This window comes from Oratosquilla oratoria, chromosome 20, assembly GCF_046742065.1.
Source record: "Oratosquilla oratoria isolate Oo_2021 chromosome 20, ASM4674206v1, whole genome shotgun sequence".
Lineage (NCBI taxonomy): Eukaryota > Metazoa > Arthropoda > Malacostraca > Stomatopoda > Squillidae > Oratosquilla > Oratosquilla oratoria.
The window spans coordinates 30,266,940-30,274,390 of NC_134796.1; positions in this window are offsets into that span (position 1 = coordinate 30,266,940).

A 7,451-nucleotide genomic window follows, 5' to 3' on the forward strand; every position below is an offset into this window, starting at 1 on the left:
ATATATATGTATATATATGTATATATATAAGTGTATATATATATAAATATATATATCTATATATATATATATATATATATATATATATATATATATATATATTTATATATTGGGGTATTGGCTGCATGTTATTGCGGGGTTGATAGCTGCTCAGTAGCATGGAGCTGATACTTTAGGGTCTGCTTAAAAGTGGCAGTCTGCCGACAAGATTGACTAGATAAACACCATATGAGGACGGAGCCTTTATTTGTACGACGTTTCGCTTATTACAGCTTTTTCAAGTACAAGTTGAGATACAAATGCTTGAGATTAAATAAGGGGAAAGGAGGGAACGGGGAGAGAAAAAGGGGGGGGGGAAGGAAGAGGAGGAGGAGGAGGAGGAGGAGGTTGGGGGGATTGGACACTGGGAAAGGATGAGAATGCTGGCCCAAACGTCCGTGAGCGAAATGTCCACAAAGGGTGGTTTAAGTATTTAATATTTTGCTGGCCATGGGTATTAGGGGAATAATGTGTGGACATTTCGCTCACGGACGTTTGGGCCAGCATTCTCATCCTTTCCCAGTGTCCAATCCCCCCAACCTCCTCCTCCTCCTCCTCCTCCTCTTCCTTCCCCCCCCCCCTTTTTCTCTCCCCGTTCCCTCCTTTCCCCTTATTTAATCTCAAGCATTTGTATCTCAACTTGTACTTGAAAAAGCTGTAATAAGCGAAACGTCGTACAAATAAAGGCTCCGTCCTCATATGGTGTTTATCTAGTCAAACTTTAGGGTCTATATGGGGCGCCCCATTGGACCAAAGACACACATAATTTTGTCTGTGGTAGAGGAAACCTTTATTCATAGAGAAATTATGCTACTCTATTATATAGCGATTGCCCTTTCGTTATGCTGTCCTTCCCCCACTCTTGTTACTATCCTGTACCACTTCTCTTGATATACATTTCTCATTTCGCTGAACCCTGTGGTAGTGGAAAAGAATACTGCTACCAAGTCTTTTCAATTGAGTAGTAAAAGGCAACAAAAATGGGACGGGGATAGGACTAAGCATCTTTCTCCTGTAGCCCCAAAGGGTACAAATGAGAATAAAAGGGAAGAGATAGGCAATATGTTTGTGAGAAGAAAGATGGATGTATTAGTATTGAGTGAAACAAAGTTGAAAGGGAGGGGCGAGTTTGAGTTTGGGAGTGTAGTGGGGAAGGTCTCAGGAATGAAAAGAGGATGAGGGAGAGAAGGGGTGGCTATACTAGTAAGTGAAGAGATAGAGAAGCGTGTAGTGGAATTGAAGGAGGTTTCTTCAAGGTTAATGTGGATGAAGGTGAAACTGGGAAGGGAGATATTGGTCTTTGTAAGTGCATATGGGTCTGGTAGTGAGAAGAGTATAGAGGAAAGGGAGAAATGTCAATGTAGTGGTATTGGGAGACCTTAATGCTAGGGTAGGAAATGTACCAATAGACGGGGTGGTTATGAAGTGTGGAGTTCCAGGAAAAAATCGTAGTGGAGAGTTGATGGTGATGTGTCTAGAGAGTTGATGATAGCAGATGCAGTGTTTACTATTACTATTCTAGTAAGTGAAGAGATAGGTAAACGTGTAGTGGAGTGGAAGGAGGTTTCCTCAAGGATAATGTGGATGAAGGTGAAGCTGGGAAAGGAGATGTGGGTTTTTGTAAGTGCGTATGGTCCTGGTAGTGAGAAGAACGTAGAGGAAAGGGAAGCTTTTTGGGTACATATAAATGAGTGCATAGAGGATTTAGGGAGAAATGTCAATGTAATAGTACTGGGAGACCTTAATGCTAGGGTAGGAAATGGTCCAATTGATGAAGTGGTTGGGAAATGTGGAGTTCCAGGAAAGAATCGTAGTGGAGAGTTGATGGTGGAAATGTGTCTAGAAAGAGAGTTGATGATAGCAAATACAGTGTTTTGGAAGAAAGACAAGCATAAGTACACATGGGAGAGGGTGGTGGATGGAAGGGTGGTAGATAGAGCGTTGATGGATTATGTAGTGGTAAATAGGATCATGATAGGAAGAGTTAAGGATGCACATGTGCAAAGGGGAGAGGGTGGGGGAATATCAGATCATTTTGTTGGTGGAAGGTAAGTTGAGAGTGGAGGATAGATGGAGAAAGAGGAAAGGGACAAAAGGTAGGGAGGTGCTTAGAGTGAACTCTTTGAATGAAAAGGAAAAGGAGAAGGAGTACAAGAAGAAGCTGAAGGAGGAGTGGGAGGGAGTGAAGGATATAGTGGAGCTAGGTGTGGAGGAGGAATGGGGATGGTTCAAGGAGGGAGTCACAAAGTGTGCAAGGATGGTGTGTGGAACAAGAAGGACAGGAGGAAATAGAAGGAAGGGTAGTGAATGGTGGGATGAGGAAACAAAGAAGGTTGTAGAAGAGAAGAAGCGAGCTTTCACAGATTGGTTACATAATAGGACGAGGGAGTCATATGAGAGGTACAAAGAAAAGAAAAGAGATGTAAAGCAAAAGGTAAAGGAGGCAAAGAGGAGAGCAGATGTGAAGTGGGGTAAGAGTATGACAGAAAATTTTGAAAGTAATAAAAAGATGTTTTGGAAAGAAATTAAGAGAGGAAGAGGAGGCGAATCAAGTAGAGAGGAAAAGATAAAAAGTGCAGATGGTGAGATGATAATGGAAGAGAAGGCAGTAAGGGGAAGATGGGCAGAATATTTTAGGGAGTTGCTAAATGTGAAGGAGGATAGGGAGGGAAATGCTAAGAATATGAGAATGATGAGTGAGGAAAATGGAGGAGAAATAAGGAAGGATAAAGTGAAGGCAGTTGTTAAGATGATGAAAGCAGGTAAGGCACCTGGTCTGGATGGATGCCATGCAGAATGTCTGAAAAAGGGAGGTACAGTGATGGTGGACTGGCTGGTGAGGTTATTTAATGTTTGCTGGAGAGAGGGTAGAGTGCCGGAGGACTGGAGGAGTGCCTGTATAGTTCCACTTTACAAGGGAAAAGGGGACAAGTGTGAATGTAGTAGTTTCAGAGGGATTAGCTTGTTAAGTGTAGTTGGGAAGGCTTATGGGAGGATCTTGATTGAGAGAATTAGGAGAGGAACAGAGGGAGTAATTGGTGAGGAACAGTATGGATTTAGGACGGGTAGAGGTTGTGTAGATCAGATCTTTGTGGTAAGACAGATATGTGAGAAAGCTATAGGAAAGAGGAAGGATGTTTTTGGGGCTTTTATGGATTTGGAAAAGGCTTACGATAGGGTAGACAGAAAGGCACTGTGGGAGGTTATGCAGATATATGGGATAGGAGGAAAGCTTCTAGGAGCTGTCAAGAGCTTTTATGAGAGTAGTAGAGCTTGTGTCAGGATTAGATTAAAAACAATGTTTATGCTTGTGTTTTAGAGAAAGTGAAACAGGATGCATATGCTAGTTTGTGGGTTGAGTTGACCCAAACAAATGGACAAAAAATGAATATAGGTGTAATATATAGGCCAAAGACATTATCATTAGCAGACGACAAACTGTTATTTCAAGAACTGTCTAGTTTCTGCAACCGGGATTTATTGATAATTGGTGATTTCAATTTTACTGACATTGATTGGATGACCTTCGAACATGGCCATATAGGTAGTCGCTTGATTGATTTTCTTGGTGAGAGTTGCTTAATTCAGCATATAAAAGAGCCCACAAGATATGGAAACATACTCGATCTATTGATCACTAGCCGCGAAAGCATGGTAACTGATGTAGAAGTCGGTGAATCTGTTGCAAATAGCGATCACAACTTAGTTAGATTCAAACTCCTAAAGAATTTTAGAAGAGATACTTGTGTTTCTAAAATACCCGATTTCAGTAAAGCTCAGTTCATAGGACTACGTCAGGAGCTTCAGCTTACAGATTGGGAGGCAAAATTAAACGAAAGACCTGTAGATCAGATGTGGGAAATATTTCAAAATACGCTCACCAAGATAATTCAAACTTACATTCCTTTTAAGGACAGACGTCCCTCAAATCAGGCTCGCCCAAAGTGGCTCGACAAAGAAACCGAAAAAAGTATTGCTAAAAAAAGACAGGCTTATAAGAAATATAAGTGCTTGGGTGCATCTAATGACTATGAAAGTTATGTATCAATACAGAGAGATTTAAAAAAGACAATAAGAAAAAGAAAACGACAATACGAAATGAACATCGCTGATAAGTCCAAAGAGAATCCCAAAGAATTCTATAGTTACATTAGAGATAGAAAGGTTGTTAGGAATCACATTGGTCCACTATTATCTGCTGACGGTCAACTTGAATATTCAAATGAAGAAATGTGTAATATCTTAAACAATTGTTTTAGCTCGGTATTCGTAAACGAAACACCTCAAAGTGAACTCCAAATTGAAACCTGTGAAAAGTCTAGGGTAAACTTACTCACTACGGTAAATATAACAAAAGAAAAAATTAAAAGGTGTATAGATAAACTCAAAGTTAATAAAACACCAGGGCCTGACGGTTGGCATCCAAGAATCTTAAAGGAAATGAAAAATGAGATTGTTGTTCCATTAGAAATTATTTTCAAGAAATCCATCATATCCGGAGATGTCCCAAGAGAATGGAAGCTAGCTAACGTTATTCCCATATTCAAAAAAGGAGACAAAAAGAAACCAAATAACTATAGGCCTATAAGTTTGACTTCAATCGTAGGAAAAATAATGGAAACTATCATCAGAGATGCTATCGAACATCATTTAAAAGTAACCGTTTGATTAATGATAGCCAGCATGGTTTCAGACGGAAACGTTCTTGCGTGACTAACTTACTCGAATTCTACAACACAGTTATCTCGAATTATGACAAAAGAAACAATATAGATTTAATATATCTAGACTTTGCAAAAGCTTTTGATACCGTCCCACACGAAAGACTACTTACTAAATTAGCTTTACACGGAATTAGTGATAGCCTATTAGGTTGGACTAGTAATTGGTTGAATGGTCGAAAACAGAGAGTTGTTTTAAATGGAAAAACTTCTAGATGGAAAATGTTACAATTGGGGATCTCAGGGTTCCATTCTTGGGCCACTTCTATTCATAGTATATATAAATGTTATAGACCATGGACTAAAATCTACTGTTTCCAAATTTGCTGATGATACAAAACTGTGCGGAATGGCAAATGATCACTCAAACCAATTAGATATTCAAGAAGATTTAGATAAATTACAGTAATGGTCTGAAAAGTGACTAATGAAATTTAACACAAGTATATGCAAGGCAATGCACATAGGTAAAAATAACAGTAAGTACGATTACAGGTTATTTGGAAATTCGTTAACAAAAGTGGATAGTGAAAAAAGATCTCGGCGTAATTATCAGTAACGACCTCAAATCATCCAAGCAGTGTATTTCAGCCTCTGAGAAAGCAAATAAGATTGTAGGACTGATTGTGCGATCTTTTGATTTCAAAAGCTCATCACTCATTAACAAGCTATATAAATCGTTAGTTCGTCCACATTTGGAATATGCTGTTTCCATATGGTCACCGAATCTCATTAAAGACATTGACAGACTAGAAAAAGTACAACGGCGAGCCACAAAACTGATTCCAAATATCAAAAATAAATCATACGAAAATCGACTAAAACATATGAATCTGTTTTCCCTAAAAAAGCGTAGACTCAGAGGTGACTTGATACAGGTCTTTAAAATTTTAAAGGGAATTGACAACATCAAAAGTGACAAGATTTTCACATTGAATGAGAATCAGACAAGAAACAATGGTCTCAAATTGTCCGGAAATAGATTCAATTTGGAAGTAGGTAGAAACAACTTCGCCAACCGTGTAGTTAATCAATGGAATAAACTTCCTGCACAGGTAGTGCAATGTAGTTCAGTTCGAAGCTTTAAGAATCATTTAGATAAACACCTAAGCAAGATGCTGTAATGATTGTAATTTATTTCATATTATTTGTTTTTGTTTTGTTATCATTTGTCTGTTTGATTTTCATTTATTATTAGTTATATGTCAATTTATTATTATTTACTATTTACCTGTTTGTTTATTATTTAACTATACCTATGCATTTATTTATGTATTTTATTTGTTATTTACATTATTATAGTTTTTATTTATTGTTTTATTATTATTGTGATTTTTTTCGCATCCGACCTAGATATGGACCAAAAGGTCTCCTGTCGGCATGCTCCGCCTTTGTAATCCTTTGTAATCCTTTGAGAGTGAGTGGTTCGAGGTAAAGGTGGGACTTCGTCAAGGATGCGTTATGTCGCCCTGGTTGTTCAGTTTATACATGGATGGGGTAGTGCGAGAGGTAAATGCAAGGGTAGTGGATCAGGGATTGGAGATGGTTAAAGAAAATGGAGAAAAGTGGAAGGTGAGCCAGTTGTTGTTTGCTGACGACACTGCGCTTGTGGCAGGATCGGAGGAGAGATTGAGGAAGTTGGTGACAGAGTGTGGGAGAGTATGTGATAGAAGAAAGCTAAAGATAAATGTGGGTAAAAGTAAAGTGATTTGATGTACAAGGGGTGAAAGTGGCAGTAGACTGGAAGTGAGCATTAAGGGAGAGCGACTGGAGGAAGTGGATAGTTTTAGATACTTGGATGCAAATGTGGCAGGAAAAGGTGGAGTGAAAGTGGAGGTAGAATGTAGATTGAGAGAAGCGAGTAAATACCTTGGTGGATTGAAGAGTGGAATGAGGAATAGACATTTGGGAATGGATGCTAAGAGGAGACTGTATGAAGGAGTGATTGTGCCAACAGCACTGTATGGGGCAGAAACTTGGAACATAAGAGAGGAAGAGAGAAGGAGTTTGAATGTGTTTGAGATGAGGTGTCTGAGAAGTATGATGGGGGTTACTAGGCTAGATAGAGTGAGAAATGAGGAAGTGAGGAGGAGAACAGGGGTGGAAAGGGAGCTGGGAGATAGGGTTGATGAAAGAGTATTGGGATGGTTTGGACACATGGAAAGAATGAGCGAAGAAAGACTAGTAAAAGAGGTATGGAAGGCAGATGTGGAGGGAGTGAACATGAGGGGACGTCCTAGGATGAGGTGGATGGATGGGGTGAAGGGGGCTTTGGAGAAGAGGGGAATGTCTGTTGAGGAAGGACGGGAGAAGACAGAAGACAGGGGTGAATGGAGAATGGTTGTATATGGATGATGTTGTGATGCATGAGGTGGAATGGGCGGGGGGATGGGGGGTGAAGTAGTATGTGTGAGCAAAATTTTGACGCAGCCCGAAAGGATTTCTCCCCGTCTTCTCCTTTTATGCATGGGGTGACGGAGAGGGGGGGGGTCGCCGATTTAATGAAGCGGCCTTGCTGTGGATGTGATGTGTCTTGCGACACTGCTTCTGACCCAGGGCAGTGGACAGGATGCAGGGATGACCCGTCATCTGGGGGCTGCTAAGATAAGAGGGAGGGTGGAGGGGTGTGGAGTGTATTCGGGGGTGGAATGGGTGGGAATGCTTTTATGCTTTTTCCTTTTTGGCTACCTC